This window comes from Lissotriton helveticus, chromosome 8 (assembly GCF_964261635.1).
Source record: "Lissotriton helveticus chromosome 8, aLisHel1.1, whole genome shotgun sequence".
Taxonomy (NCBI): domain Eukaryota; kingdom Metazoa; phylum Chordata; class Amphibia; order Caudata; family Salamandridae; genus Lissotriton; species Lissotriton helveticus.
In genome coordinates, this window is record NC_136069.1 from 584,069,038 (window position 1) to 584,090,637 (window position 21,600).

Sequence of the window (21,600 nt, forward strand, 5' to 3'; positions counted from 1 at the left end):
AACAAAAGGTAGTCTTTTTGTCCGAATCGTGCTAAATTTCACTGGGAAATTGAGGTGCGACCATGCTGCGTTTTGCGCTGTTTCATGTCGCAGCCACTATGCCTACCCACGCAAGTGAGGTACCATTTTTTTTGGGAGACCTGGGGGCACGCTGGGTGGGTGGAAATTTGTTGATCCACGCAGATTCCAGAACTTTCCACCACAGAAATGTGAGGAAAATGTGTTTTTTTGGTCAAATTTTTATGTTTTCAAGGGATTCTGGGTAACAAAACCTGGGGGTAGGCAGGTGAGTCACCCCATCCTGAATTCCCCTGGGTGTCTAGTTTTCAAAAATGTATAGGTTTGCTAGGTTTCCCTAGGTGCTGGCAGAGCTACGGCACAAAAACAAAAGGTAGTCTTTTTGTCCGAATCGTGCTAAATTTCACTGGGAAATTGAGGTGCGACCATGCTGCGTTTTGCGCTGTTTCATGTCGCAGCCACTATGCCTACCCACACAAGTGAGGTACCATTTTTTTTGGGAGACCTGGGGGCACGCTGGGTGGGTGGAAATTTGTTGATCCACGCAGATTCCAGAACTTTCCACCACAGAAATGTGAGGAAAATGTGTTTTTTTGGTCAAATTTTTATGTTTTCAAGGGATTCTGGGTAACAAAACCTGGGGGTAGGCAGGCGAGTCACCCCATCCTGAATTCCCCTGGGTGTCTAGTTTTCAAAAATGTATAGGTTTGCTAGTTTCCCCTAGGTGCTGGCAGAGCTACGGCGCAAAAACAAAAGGTAGTCTTTTTGTCCGAATCGTGCTAAATTTCACTGGGAAATTGAGGTGCGACCATGCTGCGTTTTGCGCTGTTTCATGTCGCAGCCACTATGCCTACCCACGCAAGTGAGGTACCATTTTTTTTGGGAGACCTGGGGCCACGCTGGGTGAGTGGAAATTTGTTGATCCACGCAGATTCCAGAACTTTCCACCACAGAAATGTGAGGAAAATGTGTTTTTTTGGTCACATTTTTATGTTTTCAAGGGATTCTGGGTAACAAAACCTGGGGGTAGGCAGGCGAGTCACCCCATCCTGAATTCCCCTGGGTGTCTAGTTTTCAAAAATGTATAGGTTTGCTAGGTTTCCCTAGGTGCTGGCAGAGCTACGGCGCAAAAACAAAAGGTAGTCTTTTTGTCCGAATCGTGCTAAATTTCACTGGGAAATTGAGGTGCGACCATGCTGCGTTTTGCGCTGTTTCATGTCGCAGCCACTATGCCTACCCACGCAAGTGAGGTACCATTTTCTTCGGGAGACCTGGGGCCATGCTGGGTGAGTGAAAATTTGTTGATCCACGCAGATTCCAGAACTTTCCACCACAGAAATGTGAGGAAAATGTGTTTTTTTGGTCATATTTTTATGTTTTCAAGGGATTCTGGGTAACAAAACCTGGGGGTAGGCAGGCGAGTCACCCCATACTGAATTCCCCTGGGTGTCTAGTTTTAAAAAATGTATAGGTTTGCTAGGTTTCCCTAGGTGCTGGCAGAGCTACGGCGCAAAAACAAAAGGTAGCCTTTTTGTCCGAATCGTGCTAAATTTCACTGGGAAATTGAGGTGCGACCATGCTGCGTTTTGCGCTGTTTCATGTCGCAGCCACTATGCCTACCCACGCAAGTGAGGTACCATTTTTTTCGGGAGACCTGGGGCCACGCTGGGTGAGTGAAAATTTGTTGATCCACGCAGATTCCAGAACTTTCCACCACAGAAATGTGAGGAAAATGTGTTTTTTTGGTCAAATCTTTATGTTTTCAAGGGATTCTGGGTAACAAAACCTGGGGGTAGGCAGACGAGTCACCCCATCCTGAATTGCCCTGGGTGTCTAGTTTTCAAAAATGTATATGTTTGCTAGGTTTCCCTAGGTGCTGGCAGAGCTACGGCACAAAAACAAAAGGTAGTCTTTTTGTCCGAATCGTGCTAAATTTCACTGGGAAATTGAGGTGCGACCATGCTGCGTTTTGCGCTGTTTCATGTCGCAGCCACTATGCCTACCCACGCAAGTGAGGTACCATTTTTTTTGGGAGACCTGGGGGCACGCTGGGTGGGTGGAAATTTGTTGATCCACGCAGATTCCAGAACTTTCCACCACAGAAATGTGAGGAAAATGTGTTTTTTTGGTCAAATTTTTATGTTTTCAAGGGATTCTGGGTAACAAAACCTGGGGGTAGGCAGGTGAGTCACCCCATCCTGAATTCCCCTGGGTGTCTAGTTTTCAAAAATGTATAGGTTTGCTAGGTTTCCCTAGGTGCTGGCAGAGCTACGGCACAAAAACAAAAGGTAGTCTTTTTGTCCGAATCTTGCTAAATTTCACTGGGAAAATGAGGTGCGACCATGCTGCGTTTTGCGCTGTTTCATGTCGCAGCCACTATGCCTACCCACACAAGTGAGGTACCAGTTTTTTTGGGAGACCTGTGGGCACGCTGGGTGGGTGGAAATTTGTTGATCCACGCAGATTCCAGAACTTTCCACCACAGAAATGTGAGGAAAATGTGTTTTTTTGGTCAAATTTTTATGTTTTCAAGCGATTCTGGGTAACAAAACCTGGGGGTAGGCAGGCAAGTCACCCCATCCTAAATTCCCCTGGGTGTCTAGTTTTCAAAAATGTATAGGTTTGCTAGGTTTCCCTAGGTGCTGGCAGAGCTACGGCGCAAAAACAAAAGGTAGTCTTTTTGTCCGAATCGTGCTAAATTTCACTGGGAAATTGAGGTGCGACCATGCTGCGTTTTGCGCTGTTTCATGTCGCAGCCACTATGCCTACCCACGCAAGTGAGGTACCATTTTTTTCGGGAGACCTGGGGGCACGCTGGGTGGGTGGAAATTTGTTGATCCACGCAGATTCCAGAACTTTCCACCACAGAAATGTGAGGAAAATGTGTTTTTTTTATCAAAGTTTTATGTTTTCAAGGGATTCTGGGTAACAAAACCTGGGGGTAGGCAGGCGAGTCACCCCATCCTGAATTTCCCTGGGTGTCTAGTTTTCAAAAATGTATAGGTTTGCTAGGTTCCCCTAGGTGCTGGCAGAGCTACGGCGCAAAAACAAAAGGTAGTCTTTTTGTCCGAATCGTGCTAAATTTCACTGGGAAATTGAGGTGCGACCATGCTGCGTTTTGCGCTGTTTCATGTCGCAGCCACTATGCCTACCCACGCAAGTGAGGTACCATTTTTTTCGGGAGACCTGGGGGCACGCTGGGTGGGTAGAAATTTGTTGATCCACGCAGATTCCAGAACTTTCCACCACAGAAATGTGAGGAAAATGTGTTTTTTTGGTCAAATTTTTATGTTTTCAAGGGATTCTGGGTAACAAAACCTGGGGGTAGGCAGGCGAGTCACCCCATCCTGAATTCCCCTGGGTGTCTAGTTTTCAAAAATGTATAGGTTTGCTAGTTTCCCCTAGGTGCTGGCAGAGCTACGGCGCAAAAACAAAAGGTAGTCTTTTTGTCCGAATCGTGCTAAATTTCACTGGGAAATTGAGGTGCGACCATGCTGCGTTTTGCGCTGTTTCATGTCGCAGCCACTATGCCTACCCACGCAAGTGAGGTACCATTTTTTTTGGGAGACCTGGGGCCACGCTGGGTGAGTGGAAATTTGTTGATCCACGCAGATTCCAGAACTTTCCACCACAGAAATGTGAGGAAAATGTGTTTTTTTGGTCACATTTTTATGTTTTCAAGGGATTCTGGGTAACAAAACCTGGGGGTAGGCAGGCGAGTCACCCCATCCTGAATTCCCCTGGGTGTCTAGTTTTCAAAAATGTATAGGTTTGCTAGGTTTCCCTAGGTGCTGGCAGAGCTACGGCGCAAAAACAAAAGGTAGTCTTTTTGTCCGAATCGTGCTAAATTTCACCGGGAAATTGAGGTGCGACCATGCTGCGTTTTGCGCTGTTTCATGTCGCAGCCACTATGCCTACCCACGCAAGTGAGGTACCATTTTCTTCGGGAGACCTGGGGCCATGCTGGGTGAGTGAAAATTTGTTGATCCACGCAGATTCCAGAACTTTCCACCACAGAAATGTGAGGAAAATGTGTTTTTTTGGTCATATTTTTATGTTTTCAAGGGATTCTGGGTAACAAAACCTGGGGGTAGGCAGGCGAGTCACCCCATACTGAATTCCCCTGGGTGTCTAGTTTTAAAAAATGTATAGGTTTGCTAGGTTTCCCTAGGTGCTGGCAGAGCTACGGCGCAAAAACAAAAGGTAGCCTTTTTGTCCGAATCGTGCTAAATTTCACTGGGAAATTGAGGTGCGACCATGCTGCGTTTTGCGCTGTTTCATGTCGCAGCCACTATGCCTACCCACGCAAGTGAGGTACCATTTTTTTCGGGAGACCTGGGGCCACGCTGGGTGAGTGAAAATTTGTTGATCCACGCAGATTCCAGAACTTTCCACCACAGAAATGTGAGGAAAATGTGTTTTTTTGGTCAAATCTTTATGTTTTCAAGGGATTCTGGGTAACAAAACCTGGGGGTAGGCAGACGAGTCACCCCATCCTGAATTGCCCTGGGTGTCTAGTTTTCAAAAATGTATATGTTTGCTAGGTTTCCCTAGGTGCTGGCAGAGCTACGGCACAAAAACAAAAGGTAGTCTTTTTGTCCGAATCGTGCTAAATTTCACTGGGAAATTGAGGTGCGACCATGCTGCGTTTTGCGCTGTTTCATGTCGCAGCCACTATGCCTACCCACGCAAGTGAGGTACCATTTTTTTTGGGAGACCTGGGGGCACGCTGGGTGGGTGGAAATTTGTTGATCCACGCAGATTCCAGAACTTTCCACCACAGAAATGTGAGGAAAATGTGTTTTTTTGGTCAAATTTTTATGTTTTCAAGGGATTCTGGGTAACAAAACCTGGGGGTAGGCAGGTGAGTCACCCCATCCTGAATTCCCCTGGGTGTCTAGTTTTCAAAAATGTATAGGTTTGCTAGGTTTCCCTAGGTGCTGGCAGAGCTACGGCACAAAAACAAAAGGTAGTCTTTTTGTCCGAATCTTGCTAAATTTCACTGGGAAAATGAGGTGCGACCATGCTGCGTTTTGCGCTGTTTCATGTCGCAGCCACTATGCCTACCCACACAAGTGAGGTACCAGTTTTTTTGGGAGACCTGTGGGCACGCTGGGTGGGTGGAAATTTGTTGATCCACGCAGATTCCAGAACTTTCCACCACAGAAATGTGAGGAAAATGTGTTTTTTTGGTCAAATTTTTATGTTTTCAAGCGATTCTGGGTAACAAAACCTGGGGGTAGGCAGGCAAGTCACCCCATCCTAAATTCCCCTGGGTGTCTAGTTTTCAAAAATGTATAGGTTTGCTAGGTTTCCCTAGGTGCTGGCAGAGCTACGGCGCAAAAACAAAAGGTAGTCTTTTTGTCCGAATCGTGCTAAATTTCACTGGGAAATTGAGGTGCGACCATGCTGCGTTTTGCGCTGTTTCATGTCGCAGCCACTATGCCTACCCACGCAAGTGAGGTACCATTTTTTTCGGGAGACCTGGGGGCACGCTGGGTGGGTGGAAATTTGTTGATCCACGCAGATTCCAGAACTTTCCACCACAGAAATGTGAGGAAAATGTGTTTTTTTTATCAAAGTTTTATGTTTTCAAGGGATTCTGGGTAACAAAACCTGGGGGTAGGCAGGCGAGTCACCCCATCCTGAATTTCCCTGGGTGTCTAGTTTTCAAAAATGTATAGGTTTGCTAGGTTCCCCTAGGTGCTGGCAGAGCTACGGCGCAAAAACAAAAGGTAGTCTTTTTGTCCGAATCGTGCTAAATTTCACTGGGAAATTGAGGTGCGACCATGCTGCGTTTTGCGCTGTTTCATGTCGCAGCCACTATGCCTACCCACGCAAGTGAGGTACCATTTTTTTCGGGAGACCTGGGGGCACGCTGGGTGGGTAGAAATTTGTTGATCCACGCAGATTCCAGAACTTTCCACCACAGAAATGTGAGGAAAATGTGTTTTTTTGGTCAAATTTTTATGTTTTCAAGGGATTCTGGGTAACAAAACCTGGGGGTAGGCAGGCGAGTCACCCCATCCTGAATTCCCCTGGGTGTCTAGTTTTCAAAAATGTATAGGTTTGCTAGTTTCCCCTAGGTGCTGGCAGAGCTACGGCGCAAAAACAAAAGGTAGTCTTTTTGTCCGAATCGTGCTAAATTTCACTGGGAAATTGAGGTGCGACCATGCTGCGTTTTGCGCTGTTTCATGTCGCAGCCACTATGCCTACCCACGCAAGTGAGGTACCATTTTTTTTGGGAGACCTGGGGCCACGCTGGGTGAGTGGAAATTTGTTGATCCACGCAGATTCCAGAACTTTCCACCACAGAAATGTGAGGAAAATGTGTTTTTTTGGTCACATTTTTATGTTTTCAAGGGATTCTGGGTAACAAAACCTGGGGGTAGGCAGGCGAGTCACCCCATCCTGAATTCCCCTGGGTGTCTAGTTTTCAAAAATGTATAGGTTTGCTAGGTTTCCCTAGGTGCTGGCAGAGCTACGGCGCAAAAACAAAAGGTAGTCTTTTTGTCCGAATCGTGCTAAATTTCACCGGGAAATTGAGGTGCGACCATGCTGCGTTTTGCGCTGTTTCATGTCGCAGCCACTATGCCTACCCACGCAAGTGAGGTACCATTTTCTTCGGGAGACCTGGGGCCATGCTGGGTGAGTGAAAATTTGTTGATCCACGCAGATTCCAGAACTTTCCACCACAGAAATGTGAGGAAAATGTGTTTTTTTGGTCATATTTTTATGTTTTCAAGGGATTCTGGGTAACAAAACCTGGGGGTAGGCAGGCGAGTCACCCCATACTGAATTCCCCTGGGTGTCTAGTTTTAAAAAATGTATAGGTTTGCTAGGTTTCCCTAGGTGCTGGCAGAGCTACGGCGCAAAAACAAAAGGTAGCCTTTTTGTCCGAATCGTGCTAAATTTCACTGGGAAATTGAGGTGCGACCATGCTGCGTTTTGCGCTGTTTCATGTCGCAGCCACTATGCCTACCCACGCAAGTGAGGTACCATTTTTTTCGGGAGACCTGGGGCCACGCTGGGTGAGTGAAAATTTGTTGATCCACGCAGATTCCAGAACTTTCCACCACAGAAATGTGAGGAAAATGTGTTTTTTTGGTCAAATCTTTATGTTTTCAAGGGATTCTGGGTAACAAAACCTGGGGGTAGGCAGACGAGTCACCCCATCCTGAATTGCCCTGGGTGTCTAGTTTTTAAAAATGTATATGTTTGCTAGGTTTCCCTAGGTGCTGGCAGAGCTACGGCACAAAAACAAAAGGTAGTCTTTTTGTCCGAATCGTGCTAAATTTCACTGGGAAATTGAGGTGCGACCATGCTGCGTTTTGCGCTGTTTCATGTCGCAGCCACTATGCCTACCCACGCAAGTGAGGTACCATTTTTTTTGGGAGACCTGGGGGCACGCTGGGTGGGTGGAAATTTGTTGATCCACGCAGATTCCAGAACTTTCCACCACAGAAATGTGAGGAAAATGTGTTTTTTTGGTCAAATTTTTATGTTTTCAAGGGATTCTGGGTAACAAAACCTGGGGGTAGGCAGGTGAGTCACCCCATCCTGAATTCCCCTGGGTGTCTAGTTTTCAAAAATGTATAGGTTTGCTAGGTTTCCCTAGGTGCTGGCAGAGCTACGGCACAAAAACAAAAGGTAGTCTTTTTGTCCGAATCTTGCTAAATTTCACTGGGAAAATGAGGTGCGACCATGCTGCGTTTTGCGCTGTTTCATGTCGCAGCCACTATGCCTACCCACACAAGTGAGGTACCATTTTTTTGGGGAGACCTGGGGGCACGCTGGGTGGGTGGAAATTTGTTGATCCACGCAGATTCCAGAACTTTCCACCACAGAAATGTGAGGAAAATGTGTTTTTTTGGTCAAATTTTTATGTTTTCAAGCGATTCTGGGTAACAAAACCTGGGGGTAGGCAGGCAAGTCACCCCATCCTAAATTCCCCTGGGTGTCTAGTTTTCAAAAATGTATAGGTTTGCTAGGTTTCCCTAGGTGCTGGCAGAGCTACGGCGCAAAAACAAAAGGTAGTCTTTTTGTCCGAATCGTGCTAAATTTCACTGGGAAATTGAGGTGCGACCATGCTGCGTTTTGCGCTGTTTCATGTCGCAGCCACTATGCCTACCCACGCAAGTGAGGTACCATTTTTTTCGGGAGACCTGGGGGCACGCTGGGTGGGTGGAAATTTGTTGATCCACGCAGATTCCAGAACTTTCCACCACAGAAATGTGAGGAAAATGTGTTTTTTTTATCAAAGTTTTATGTTTTCAAGGGATTCTGGGTAACAAAACCTGGGGGTAGGCAGGCGAGTCACCCCATCCTGAATTCCCCTGGGTGTCTAGTTTTCAAAAATGTATAGGTTTGCTAGGTTCCCCTAGGTGCTGGCAGAGCTACGGCGCAAAAACAAAAGGTAGTCTTTTTGTCCGAATCGTGCTAAATTTCACTGGGAAATTGAGGTGCGACCATGCTGCGTTTTGCGCTGTTTCATGTCGCAGCCACTATGCCTACCCACGCAAGTGAGGTACCATTTTTTTCGGGAGACCTGGGGGCACGCTGGGTGGGTAGAAATTTGTTGATCCACGCAGATTCCAGAACTTTCCACCACAGAAATGTGAGGAAAATGTGTTTTTTTGGTCAAATTTTTATGTTTGCAAGGGATTCTGGGTAACAAAACCTGGGGGTGGGCAGACGAGTCACCCCATCCTGAATTGCCCTGGGTGTCTAGTTTTTAAAAATGTATAGGTTTGCTATGTTTCCCTAGGTGCTGGCAGAGCTACGGCGCAAAAACAAAAGGTAGTCTTTTTGTCCGAATCGTGCTAAATTTCACTGGGAAATTGAGGTGCGACCATGCTGCGTTTTGCGCTGTTTCATGTCGCAGCCACTATGCCTACCCACGCAAGTGAGGTACCATACTTTTCGGGAGACCTGGGGGCACGCTGGGTGGGTGGAAATTTGTTGATCCACGAAGATTCCAGAACTTTCCACCACAGAAATGTGAGGAAAATGTGTTTTTTTGGTCAAATATTTATGTTTTCAAGGGATTCTGGGTAACAAAACCTGGGGGTAGGCAGGTGAGTCACCCCATCCTGAATTCCCCTGGGTGTCTAGTTTTAAAAAATGTATAGGTTTGATAGGTTTTCCTAGGTGCTGGCAGAGCTACGGCACAAAAACAAAAGGTAGTCTTTTTGTCCGAATCTTGCTAAATTTCACTGGGAAATTGAGGTGCGACCATGCTGCGTTTTGCGCTGTTTCATGTCGCAGCCACTATGCCTACCCACACAAGTGAGGTACCATTTTTTTTGGGAGACCTGGGGGCACGCTGGGTGGGTGGAAATTTGTTGATCCACGCAGATTCCAGAACTTTCCACCACAGAAATGTGAGGAAAATGTGTTTTTTTGGTCAAATTTTTATGTTTTCAAGGGATTCTGGGTAACAAAACCTGGGGGTAGGCAGGCGAGTCACCCCATCCTGAATTCCCCTGGGTGTCTAGTTTTCAAAAATGTATAGGTTTGCTAGGTTTCCCTAGGTGCTGGCAGAGCTACGGCGCAAAAACAAAAGGTAGTCTTTTTGTCCGAATCGTGCTAAATTTCACTGGGAAATTGAGGTGCGACCATGCTGCGTTTTGCGCTGTTTCATGTCGCAGCCACTATGCCTACCCACGCAAGTGAGGTACCATTTTTTTTGGGAGACCTGGGGCCACGCTGGGTGAGTGAAAATGTGTTGATCCACGCAGATTCCAGAACTTTCCACCACAGAAATGTGAGGAAAATGTGTTTTTTTGGTCAAATTTTTATGTTTTCAAGGGATTCTGGGTAACAAAACCTGGGGGTAGGCAGACGAGTCACCCCATCCTGAATTGCCCTGGGTGTCTAGTTTTCAAAAATGTATATGTTTGCTAGGTTTCCCTAGGTGCTGGCAGAGCTACGGCACAAAAACAAAAGGTAGTCTTTTTGTCCGAATCGTGCTAAATTTCACTGGGAAATTGAGGTGCGACCATGCTGCGTTTTGCGCTGTTTCATGTCGCAGCCACTATGCCTACCCACGCAAGTGAGGTACCATTTTTTTGGGGAGACCTGGGGGCACGCTGGGTGGGTGGAAATTTGTTGATCCACGCAGATTCCAGAACTTTCCACCACAGAAATGTGAGGAAAATGTGTTTTTTTGGTCAAATTTTTATGTTTTCAAGGGATTCTGGGTAACAAAACCTGGGGGTAGGCAGGTGAGTCACCCCATCCTGAATTCCCCTGGGTGTCTAGTTTTTAAAAATGTATAGGTTTGCTAGGTTTCCCTAGGTGCTGGCAGAGCTACGGCACAAAAACAAAAGGTAGTCTTTTTGTCCGAATCTTGCTAAATTTCACTGGGAAATTGAGGTGCGACCATGCTGCGTTTTGCGCTGTTTCATGTCGCAGCCACTATGCCTACCCACACAAGTGAGGTACCATTTTTTTTGGGAGACCTGGGGGCACGCTGGGTGGGTGGAAATTTGTTGATCCACGCAGATTCCAGAACTTTCCACCACAGAAATGTGAGGAAAATGTGTTTTTTTGGTCAAATTTGTATGTTTTCAAGGGATTCTGGGTAACAAAACCTGGGGGTAGGCAGGCGAGTCACCCCATCCTGAATTCCCCTGGGTGTCTAGTTTTCAAAAATGTATAGGTTTGCTAGGTTTCCCTAGGTGCTGGCAGAGCTACGGCGCAAAAACAAAAGGTAGTCTTTTTGTCCGAATCGTGCTAAATTTCACTGGGAAATTGAGGTGCGACCATGCTGCGTTTTGCGCTGTTTCATGTCGCAGCCACTATGCCTACCCACGCAAGTGAGGTACCATTTTTTTCGGGAGACCTGGGGGCACGCTGGGTGGGTGGAAATTTGTTGATCCACGCAGATTCCAGAACTTTCCACCACAGAAATGTGAGGAAAATGTGTTTTTTTAATCAAAGTTTTATGTTTTCAAGGGATTCTGGGTAACAAAACCTGGGGGTAGGCAGGCGAGTCACCCCATCCTGAATTCCCCTGGGTGTCTAGTTTTCAAAAATGTATAGGTTTGCTAGGTTCCCCTAGGTGCTGGCAGAGCTACGGCGCAAAAACAAAAGGTAGTCTTTTTGTCCGAATCGTGCTAAATTTCACTGGGAAATTGAGGTGCGACCATGCTGCGTTTTGCGCTGTTTCATGTCGCAGCCACTATGCCTACCCACGCAAGTGAGGTACCATTTTTTTCGGGAGACCTGGGGGCACGCTGGGTGGGAAGAAATTTGTTGATCCACGCAGATTCCAGAACTTTCCACCACAGAAATGTGAGGAAAATGTGTTTTTTTGGTCAAATTTTTATGTTTTCAAGGGATTCTGGGTAACAAAACCTGGGGGTAGGCAGACGAGTCACCCCATCCTGAATTGCCCTGGGTGTCTAGTTTTCAAAAATGTATATGTTTTCTAGGTTTCCCTAGGTGCTGGCAGAGCTACGGCACAAAAACAAAAGGTAGTCTTTTTGTCCGAATCGTGCTAAATTTCACTGGGAAATTGAGGTGCGACCATGCTGCGTTTTGCGCTGTTTCATGTCGCAGCCACTATGCCTACCCACGCAAGTGAGGTACCATTTTTTTGGGGAGACCTGGGGGCACGCTGGGTGGGTGGAAATTTGTTGATCCACGCAGATTCCAGAACTTTCCACCACAGAAATGTGAGGAAAATGTGTTTTTTTTATCAAAGTTTTATGTTTTCAAGGGATTCTGGGTAACAAAACCTGGGGGTAGGCAGGCGAGTCACCCCATCCTGAATTCCCCTGGGTGTCTAGTTTTCAAAAATGTATAGGTTTGCTAGGTTCCCCTAGGTGCTGGCAGAGCTACGGCGCAAAAACAAAAGGTAGTCTTTTTGTCCGAATCGTGCTAAATTTCACTGGGAAATTGAGGTGCGACCATGCTGCGTTTTGCGCTGTTTCATGTCGCAGCCACTATGCCTACCCACGCAAGTGAGGTACCATTTTTTTCGGGAGACCTGGGGGCACGCTGGGTGGGTAGAAATTTGTTGATCCACGCAGATTCCAGAACTTTCCACCACAGAAATGTGAGGAAAATGTGTTTTTTTGGTCAAATTTTTATGTTTGCAAGGGATTCTGGGTAACAAAACCTGGGGGTGGGCAGACGAGTCACCCCATCCTGAATTGCCCTGGGTGTCTAGTTTTTAAAAATGTATAGGTTTGCTATGTTTCCCTAGGTGCTGGCAGAGCTACGGCGCAAAAACAAAAGGTAGTCTTTTTGTCCGAATCGTGCTAAATTTCACTGGGAAATTGAGGTGCGACCATGCTGCGTTTTGCGCTGTTTCATGTCGCAGCCACTATGCCTACCCACGCAAGTGAGGTACCATACTTTTCGGGAGACCTGGGGGCACGCTGGGTGGGTGGAAATTTGTTGATCCACGAAGATTCCAGAACTTTCCACCACAGAAATGTGAGGAAAATGTGTTTTTTTGGTCAAATTTTTATGTTTTCAAGGGATTCTGGGTAACAAAACCTGGGGGTAGGCAGGTGAGTCACCCCATCCTGAATTCCCCTGGGTGTCTAGTTTTCAAAAATGTATAGGTTTGATAGGTTTTCCTAGGTGCTGGCAGAGCTACGGCACAAAAACAAAAGGTAGTCTTTTTGTCCGAATCTTGCTAAATTTCACTGGGAAATTGAGGTGCGACCATGCTGCGTTTTGCGCTGTTTCATGTCGCAGCCACTATGCCTACCCACACAAGTGAGGTACCATTTTTTTTGGGAGACCTGGGGGCACGCTGGGTGGGTGGAAATTTGTTGATCCACGCAGATTCCAGAACTTTCCACCACAGAAATGTGAGGAAAATGTGTTTTTTTGGTCAAATTTTTATGTTTTCAAGGGATTCTGGGTAACAAAACCTGGGGGTAGGCAGGCGAGTCACCCCATCCTGAATTCCCCTGGGTGTCTAGTTTTCAAAAATGTATAGGTTTGCTAGGTTTCCCTAGGTGCTGGCAGAGCTACGGCGCAAAAACAAAAGGTAGTCTTTTTGTCCGAATCGTGCTAAATTTCACTGGGAAATTGAGGTGCGACCATGCTGCGTTTTGCGCTGTTTCATGTCGCAGCCACTATGCCTACCCACGCAAGTGAGGTACCATTTTTTTTGGGAGACCTGGGGCCACGCTGGGTGAGTGAAAATGTGTTGATCCACGCAGATTCCAGAACTTTCCACCACAGAAATGTGAGGAAAATGTGTTTTTTTGGTCAAATTTTTATGTTTTCAAGGGATTCTGGGTAACAAAACCTGGGGGTAGGCAGACGAGTCACCCCATCCTGAATTGCCCTGGGTGTCTAGTTTTCAAAAATGTATATGTTTGCTAGGTTTCCCTAGGTGCTGGCAGAGCTACGGCACAAAAACAAAAGGTAGTCTTTTTGTCCGAATCGTGCTAAATTTCACTGGGAAATTGAGGTGCGACCATGCTGCGTTTTGCGCTGTTTCATGTCGCAGCCACTATGCCTACCCACGCAAGTGAGGTACCATTTTTTTCGGGAGACCTGGGGGCACGCTGGGTGGGTGGAAATTTGTTGATCCACGAAGATTCCAGAACTTTCCACCACAGAAATGTGAGGAAAATGTGTTTTTTTGGTCAAATTTTTATGTTTTCAAGGGATTCTGGGTAACAAAACCTGGGGGTAGGCAGGTGAGTCACCCCATCCTGAATTCCCCTGGGTGTCTAGTTTTCAAAAATGTATAGGTTTGCTATGTTTCCCTAGGTGCTGGCAGAGCTACGGCACAAAAACAAAAGGTAGTCTTTTTGTCCGAATCTTGCTAAATTTCACTGGGAAATTGAGGTGCGACCATGCTGCGTTTTGCGCTGTTTCATGTCGCAGCCACTATGCCTACCCACGCAAGTGAGGTACCATTTTTTTTGGGAGACCTGGGGCCACGCTGGGTGAGTGAAAATGTGTTGATCCACGCAGATTCCAGAACTTTCCACCACAGAAATGTGAGGAAAATGTGTTTTTTTGGTCAAATTTTTATGTTTTCAAGGGATTCTGGGTAACAAAACCTGGGGGTAGGCAGACGAGTCACCCCATCCTGAATTGCCCTGGGTGTCTAGTTTTCAAAAATGTATATGTTTTCTAGGTTTCCCTAGGTGCTGGCAGAGCTACGGCACAAAAACAAAAGGTAGTCTTTTTGTCCGAATCGTGCTAAATTTCACTGGGAAATTGAGGTGCGACCATGCTGCGTTTTGCGCTGTTTCATGTCGCAGCCACTATGCCTACCCACGCAAGTGAGGTACCATTTTTTTGGGGAGACCTGGGGGCACGCTGGGTGGGTGGAAATTTGTTGATCCACGCAGATTCCAGAACTTTCCACCACAGAAATGTGAGGAAAATGTGTTTTTTGGGTCAAATTTTTATGTTTTCAAGGGATTCTGGGTAACAAAACCTGGGGGTAGGCAGGTGAGTCACCCCATCCTGAATTCCCCTGGGTGTCTAGTTTTCAAAAATGTATAGGTTTGCTAGGTTTCCCTAGGTGCTGGCAGAGCTACGGCACAAAAACAAAAGGTAGTCTTTTTGTCCGAATCTTGCTAAATTTCACTGGGAAATTGAGGTGCGACCATGCTGCGTTTTGCGCTGTTTCATGTCGCAGCCACTATGCCTACCCACACAAGTGAGGTACCATTTTTTTTGGGAGACCTGGGGGCACGCTGGGTGGGTGGAAATTTGTTGATCCACGCAGATTCCAGAACTTTCCACCACAGAAATGTGAGGAAAATGTGTTTTTTTGGTCAAATTTGTATGTTTTCAAGGGATTCTGGGTAACAAAACCTGGGGGTAGGCAGGCGAGTCACCCCATCCTGAATTCCCCTGGGTGTCTAGTTTTCAAAAATGTATAGGTTTGCTAGGTTTCCCTAGGTGCTGGCAGAGCTACGGCGCAAAAACAAAAGGTAGTCTTTTTGTCCGAATCGTGCTAAATTTCACTGGGAAATTGAGGTGCGACCATGCTGCGTTTTGCGCTGTTTCATGTCGCAGCCACTATGCCTACCCACGCAAGTGAGGTACCATTTTTTTCGGGAGACCTGGGGGCACGCTGGGTGGGTGGAAATTTGTTGATCCACGCAGATTCCAGAACTTTCCACCACAGAAATGTGAGGAAAATGTGTTTTTTTAATCAACGTTTTATGTTTTCAAGGGATTCTGGGTAACAAAACCTGGGGGTAGGCAGGCGAGTCACCCCATCCTGAATTCCCCTGGGTGTCTAGTTTTCAAAAATGTATAGGTTTGCTAGGTTCCCCTAGGTGCTGGCAGAGCTACGGCGCAAAAACAAAAGGTAGTCTTTTTGTCCGAATCGTGCTAAATTTCACTGGGAAATTGAGGTGCGACCATGCTGCGTTTTGCGCTGTTTCATGTCGCAGCCACTATGCCTACCCACGCAAGTGAGGTACCATTTTTTTCGGGAGACCTGGGGGCACGCTGGGTGGGAAGAAATTTGTTGATCCACGCAGATTCCAGAACTTTCCACCACAGAAATGTGAGGAAAATGTGTTTTTTTGGTCAAAGTTTTATGTTTGCAAGGGATTCTGGGTAACAAAACCTGGGGGTGGGCAGACGAGTCACCCCATCCTGAATTGCCCTGGGTGTCTAGTTTTTAAAAATGTATAGGTTTGCTATGTTTCCCTAGGTGCTGGCAGAGCTACGGCGCAAAAACAAAAGGTAGTCTTTTTGTCCGAATCGTGCTAAATTTCACTGGGAAATTGAGGTGCGACCATGCTGCGTTTTGCGCTGTTTCATGTCGCAGCCACTATGCCTACCCACGCAAGTGAGGTACCATTTTTTTCGGGAGACCTGGGGGCACGCTGGGTGGGTGGAAATTTGTTGATCCACGAAGATTCCAGAACTTTCCACCACAGAAATGTGAGGAAAATGTGTTTTTTTGGTCAAATTTTTATGTTTTCAAGGGATTCTGGGTAACAAAACCTGGGGGTAGGCAGGTGAGTCACCCCATCCTGAATTCCCCTGGGTGTCTAGTTTTCAAAAATGTATAGGTTTGCTATGTTTCCCTAGGTGCTGGCAGAGCTACGGCACAAAAACAAAAGGTAGTCTTTTTGTCCGAATCTTGCTAAATTTCACTGGGAAATTGAGGTGCGACCATGCTGCGTTTTGCACTGTTTCATGTCGCAGCCACTATGCCTACCCACACAAGTGAGGTACCATTTTTTTTGGGAGACCTGGGGGCACGCTGGGTGGGTGGAAATTTGTTGATCCACGCAGATTCCAGAACTTTCCACCACAGAAATGTGAGGAAAATGTGTTTTTTTGGTCAAATTTTTATGTTTTCAAGGGATTCTGGGTAACAAAACCTGGGGGTAGGCAGGCGAGTCACCCCATCCTGAATTTCCCTGGGTGTCTAGTTTTCAAAAATGTATAGGTTTGCTAGGTTTCCCTAGGTGCTGGCAGAGCTACGGCGCAAAAACAAAAGGTAGTCTTTTTGTCCGAATCGTGCTAAATTTCACTGGGAAATTGAGGTGCGACCATGCTGCGTTTTGCGCTGTTTCATGTCGCAGCCACTATGCCTACCCACGCAAGTGAGGTACCATTTTTTTCGGGAGACCTGGGGGCACGCTGGGTGGGTGGAAATTTGTTGATCCACGCAGATTCCAGAACTTTCCACCACAGAAATGTGAGGAAAATGTGTTTTTTTTATCAAAGTTTTATGTTTTCAAGGGATTCTGGGTAACAAAACCTGGGGGTAGGCAGGCGAGTCACCCCATCCTGAATTCCCCTGGGTGTCTAGTTTTCAAAAATGTATAGGTTTGCTAGGTTCCCCTAGGTGCTGGCAGAGCTACGGCGCAAAAACAAAAGGTAGTCTTTTTGTCCGAATCGTGCTAAATTTCACTGGGAAATTGAGGTGCGACCATGCTGCGTTTTGCGCTGTTTCATGTCGCAGCCACTATGCCTACCCACGCAAGTGAGGTACCATTTTTTTCGGGAGACCTGGGGGCACGCTGGGTGGGTAGAAATTTGTTGATCCACGCAGATTCCAGAACTTTCCACCACAGAAATGTGAGGAAAATGTGTTTTTTTGGTCAAATTTTTATGTTTGCAAGGGATTCTGGGTAACAAAACCTGGGGGTAGGCAGGTGAGTCACCCCATCCTGAATTCCCCTGGGTGTCTAGTTTTCAAAAATGTATAGGTTTGCTATGTTTCCCTAGGTGCTGGCAGAGCTACGGCACAAAAACAAAAGGTAGTCTTTTTGTCCGAATCTTGCTAAATTTCACTGGGAAATTGAGGTGCGACCATGCTGCGTTTTGCGCTGTTTCATGTCGCAGCCACTATGCCTACCCACGCAAGTGAGGTACCATTTTTTTTGGGAGACCTGGGGCCACGCTGGGTGAGTGAAAATGTGTTGATCCACGCAGATTCCAGAACTTTCCACCACAGAAATGTGAGGAAAATGTGTTTTTTTGGTCAAATTTTTATGTTTTCAAGGGATTCTGGGTAACAAAACCTGGGGGTAGGCAGACGAGTCACCCCATCCTGAATTGCCCTGGGTGTCTAGTTTTCAAAAATGTATATGTTTTCTAGGTTTCCCTAGGTGCTGGCAGAGCTACGGCACAAAAACAAAAGGTAGTCTTTTTGTCCGAATCGTGCTAAATTTCACTGGGAAATTGAGGTGCGACCATGCTGCGTTTTGCGCTGTTTCATGTCGCAGCCACTATGCCTACCCACGCAAGTGAGGTACCATTTTTTTGGGGAGACCTGGGGGCACGCTGGGTGGGTGGAAATTTGTTGATCCACGCAGATTCCAGAACTTTCCACCACAGAAATGTGAGGAAAATGTGTTTTTTTTATCAAAGTTTTATGTTTTCAAGGGATTCTGGGTAACAAAACCTGGGGGTAGGCAGGCGAGTCACCCCATCCTGAATTCCCCTGGGTGTCTAGTTTTCAAAAATGTATAGGTTTGCTAGGTTCCCCTAGGTGCTGGCAGAGCTACGGCGCAAAAACAAAAGGTAGTCTTTTTGTCCGAATCGTGCTAAATTTCACTGGGAAATTGAGGTGCGACCATGCTGCGTTTTGCGCTGTTTCATGTCGCAGCCACTATGCCTACCCACGCAAGTGAGGTACCATTTTTTTCGGGAGACCTGGGGGCACGCTGGGTGGGTAGAAATTTGTTGATCCACGCAGATTCCAGAACTTTCCACCACAGAAATGTGAGGAAAATGTGTTTTTTTGGTCAAATTTTTATGTTTGCAAGGGATTCTGGGTAACAAAACCTGGGGGTAGGCAGGTGAGTCACCCCATCCTGAATTCCCCTGGGTGTCTAGTTTTCAAAAATGTATAGGTTTGCTATGTTTCCCTAGGTGCTGGCAGAGCTACGGCACAAAAACAAAAGGTAGTCTTTTTGTCCGAATCTTGCTAAATTTCACTGGGAAATTGAGGTGCGACCATGCTGCGTTTTGCGCTGTTTCATGTCGCAGCCACTATGCCTACCCACGCAAGTGAGGTACCATTTTTTTTGGGAGACCTGGGGGCACGCTGGGTGGGTAGAAATTTGTTGATCCACGCAGATTCCAGAACTTTCCACCACAGAAATGTGAGGAAAATGTGTTTTTTTGGTCAAATTTTTATGTTTGCAAGGGATTCTGGGTAACAAAACCTGGGGGTGGGCAGACGAGTCACCCCATCCTGAATTGCCCTGGGTGTCTAGTTTTTAAAAATGTATAGGTTTGCTATGTTTCCCTAGGTGCTGGCAGAGCTACGGCGCAAAAACAAAAGGTAGTCTTTTTGTCCGAATCGTGCTAAATTTCACTGGGAAATTGAGGTGCGACCATGCTGCGTTTTGCGCTGTTTCATGTCGCAGCCACTATGCCTACCCACGCAAGTGAGGTACCATACTTTTCGGGAGACCTGGGGGCACGCTGGGTGGGTGGAAATTTGTTGATCCACGAAGATTCCAGAACTTTCCACCACAGAAATGTGAGGAAAATGTGTTTTTTTGGTCAAATTTTTATGTTTTCAAGGGATTCTGGGTAACAAAACCTGGGGGTAGGCAGGTGAGTCACCCCATCCTGAATTCCCCTGGGTGTCTAGTTTTCAAAAATGTATAGGTTTGATAGGTTTTCCTAGGTGCTGGCAGAGCTACGGCACAAAAACAAAAGGTAGTCTTTTTGTCCGAATCTTGCTAAATTTCACTGGGAAATTGAGGTGCGACCATGCTGCGTTTTGCGCTGTTTCATGTCGCAGCCACTATGCCTACCCACACAAGTGAGGTACCATTTTTTTTGGGAGACCTGGGGGCACGCTGGGTGGGTGGAAATTTGTTGATCCACGCAGATTCCAGAACTTTCCACCACAGAAATGTGAGGAAAATGTGTTTTTTTGGTCAAATTTTTATGTTTTCAAGGGATTCTGGGTAACAAAACCTGGGGGTAGGCAGGCGAGTCACCCCATCCTGAATTCCCCTGGGTGTCTAGTTTTCAAAAATGTATAGGTTTGCTAGGTTTCCCTAGGTGCTGGCAGAGCTACGGCGCAAAAACAAAAGGTAGTCTTTTTGTCCGAATCGTGCTAAATTTCACTGGGAAATTGAGGTGCGACCATGCTGCGTTTTGCGCTGTTTCATGTCGCAGCCACTATGCCTACCCACGCAAGTGAGGTACCATTTTTTTTGGGAGACCTGGGGCCACGCTGGGTGAGTGAAAATGTGTTGATCCACGCAGATTCCAGAACTTTCCACCACAGAAATGTGAGGAAAATGTGTTTTTTTGGTCAAATTTTTATGTTTTCAAGGGATTCTGGGTAACAAAACCTGGGGGTAGGCAGACGAGTCACCCCATCCTGAATTGCCCTGGGTGTCTAGTTTTCAAAAATGTATATGTTTGCTAGGTTTCCCTAGGTGCTGGCAGAGCTACGGCACAAAAACAAAAGGTAGTCTTTTTGTCCGAATCGTGCTAAATTTCACTGGGAAATTGAGGTGCGACCATGCTGCGTTTTGCGCTGTTTCATGTCGCAGCCACTATGCCTACCCACGCAAGTGAGGTACCATTTTTTTGGGGAGACCTGGGGACACGCTGGGTGGGTGGAAATTTGTTGATCCACGCAGATTCCAGAACTTTCCACCACAGAAATGTGAGGAAAATGTGTTTTTTTGGTCAAATTTTTATGTTTTCAAGGGATTCTGGGTAACAAAACCTGGGGGTAGGCAGGTGAGTCACCCCATCCTGAATTCCCCTGGGTGTCTAGTTTTCAAAAATGTATAGGTTTGCTAGGTTTCCCTAGGTGCTGGCAGAGCTACGGCACAAAAACAAAAGGTAGTCTTTTTGTCCGAATCTTGCTAAATTTCACTGGGAAATTGAGGTGCGACCATGCTGCGTTTTGCGCTGTTTCATGTCGCAGCCACTATGCCTACCCACACAAGTGAGGTACCATTTTTTTTGGGAGACCTGGGGGCACGCTGGGTGGGTGGAAATTTGTTGATCCACGCAGATTCCAGAACTTTCCACCACAGAAATGTGAGGAAAATGTGTTTTTTTGGTCAAATTTGTATATTTTCAAGGGATTCTGGGTAACAAAACCTGGGGGTAGGCAGGCGAGTCACCCCATCCTGAATTCCCCTGGGTGTCTAGTTTTCAAAAATGTATAGGTTTGCTAGGTTTCCCTAGGTGCTGGCAGAGCTACGGCGCAAAAACAAAAGGTAGTCTTTTTGTCCGAATCGTGCTAAATTTCACTGGGAAATTGAGGTGCGACCATGCTGCGTTTTGCGCTGTTTCATGTCGCAGCCACTATGCCTACCCACGCAAGTGAGGTACCATTTTTTTCGGGAGACCTGGGGGCACGCTGGGTGGGTGGAAATTTGTTGATCCACGCAGATTCCAGAACTTTCCACCACAGAAATGTGAGGAAAATGTGTTTTTTTAATCAAAGTTTTATGTTTTCAAGGGATTCTGGGTAACAAAACCTGGGGGTAGGCAGGCGAGTCACCCCATCCTGAATTCCCCTGGGTGTCTAGTTTTCAAAAATGTATAGGTTTGCTAGGTTCCCCTAGGTGCTGGCAGAGCTACGGCGCAAAAACAAAAGGTAGTCTTTTTGTCCGAATCGTGCTAAATTTCACTGGGAAATTGAGGTGCGACCATGCTGCGTTTTGCGCTGTTTCATGTCGCAGCCACTATGCCTACCCACGCAAGTGAGGTACCATTTTTTTCGGGAGACCTGGGGGCACGCTGGGTGGGAAGAAATTTGTTGATCCACGCAGATTCCAGAACTTTCCACCACAGAAATGTGAGGAAAATGTGTTTTTTTGGTCAAATTTTTATGTTTGCAAGGGATTCTGGGTAACAAAACCTGGGGGTGGGCAGACGAGTCACCCCATCCTGAATTGCCCTGGGTGTCTAGTTTTTAAAAATGTATAGGTTTGCTATGTTTCCCTAGGTGCTGGCAGAGCTACGGCGCAAAAACAAAAGGTAGTCTTTTTGTCCGAATCGTGCTAAATTTCACTGGGAAATTGAGGTGCGACCATGCTGCGTTTTGCGCTGTTTCATGTCGCAGCCACTATGCCTACCCACGCAAGTGAGGTACCATTTTTTTCGGGAGACCTGGGGGCACGC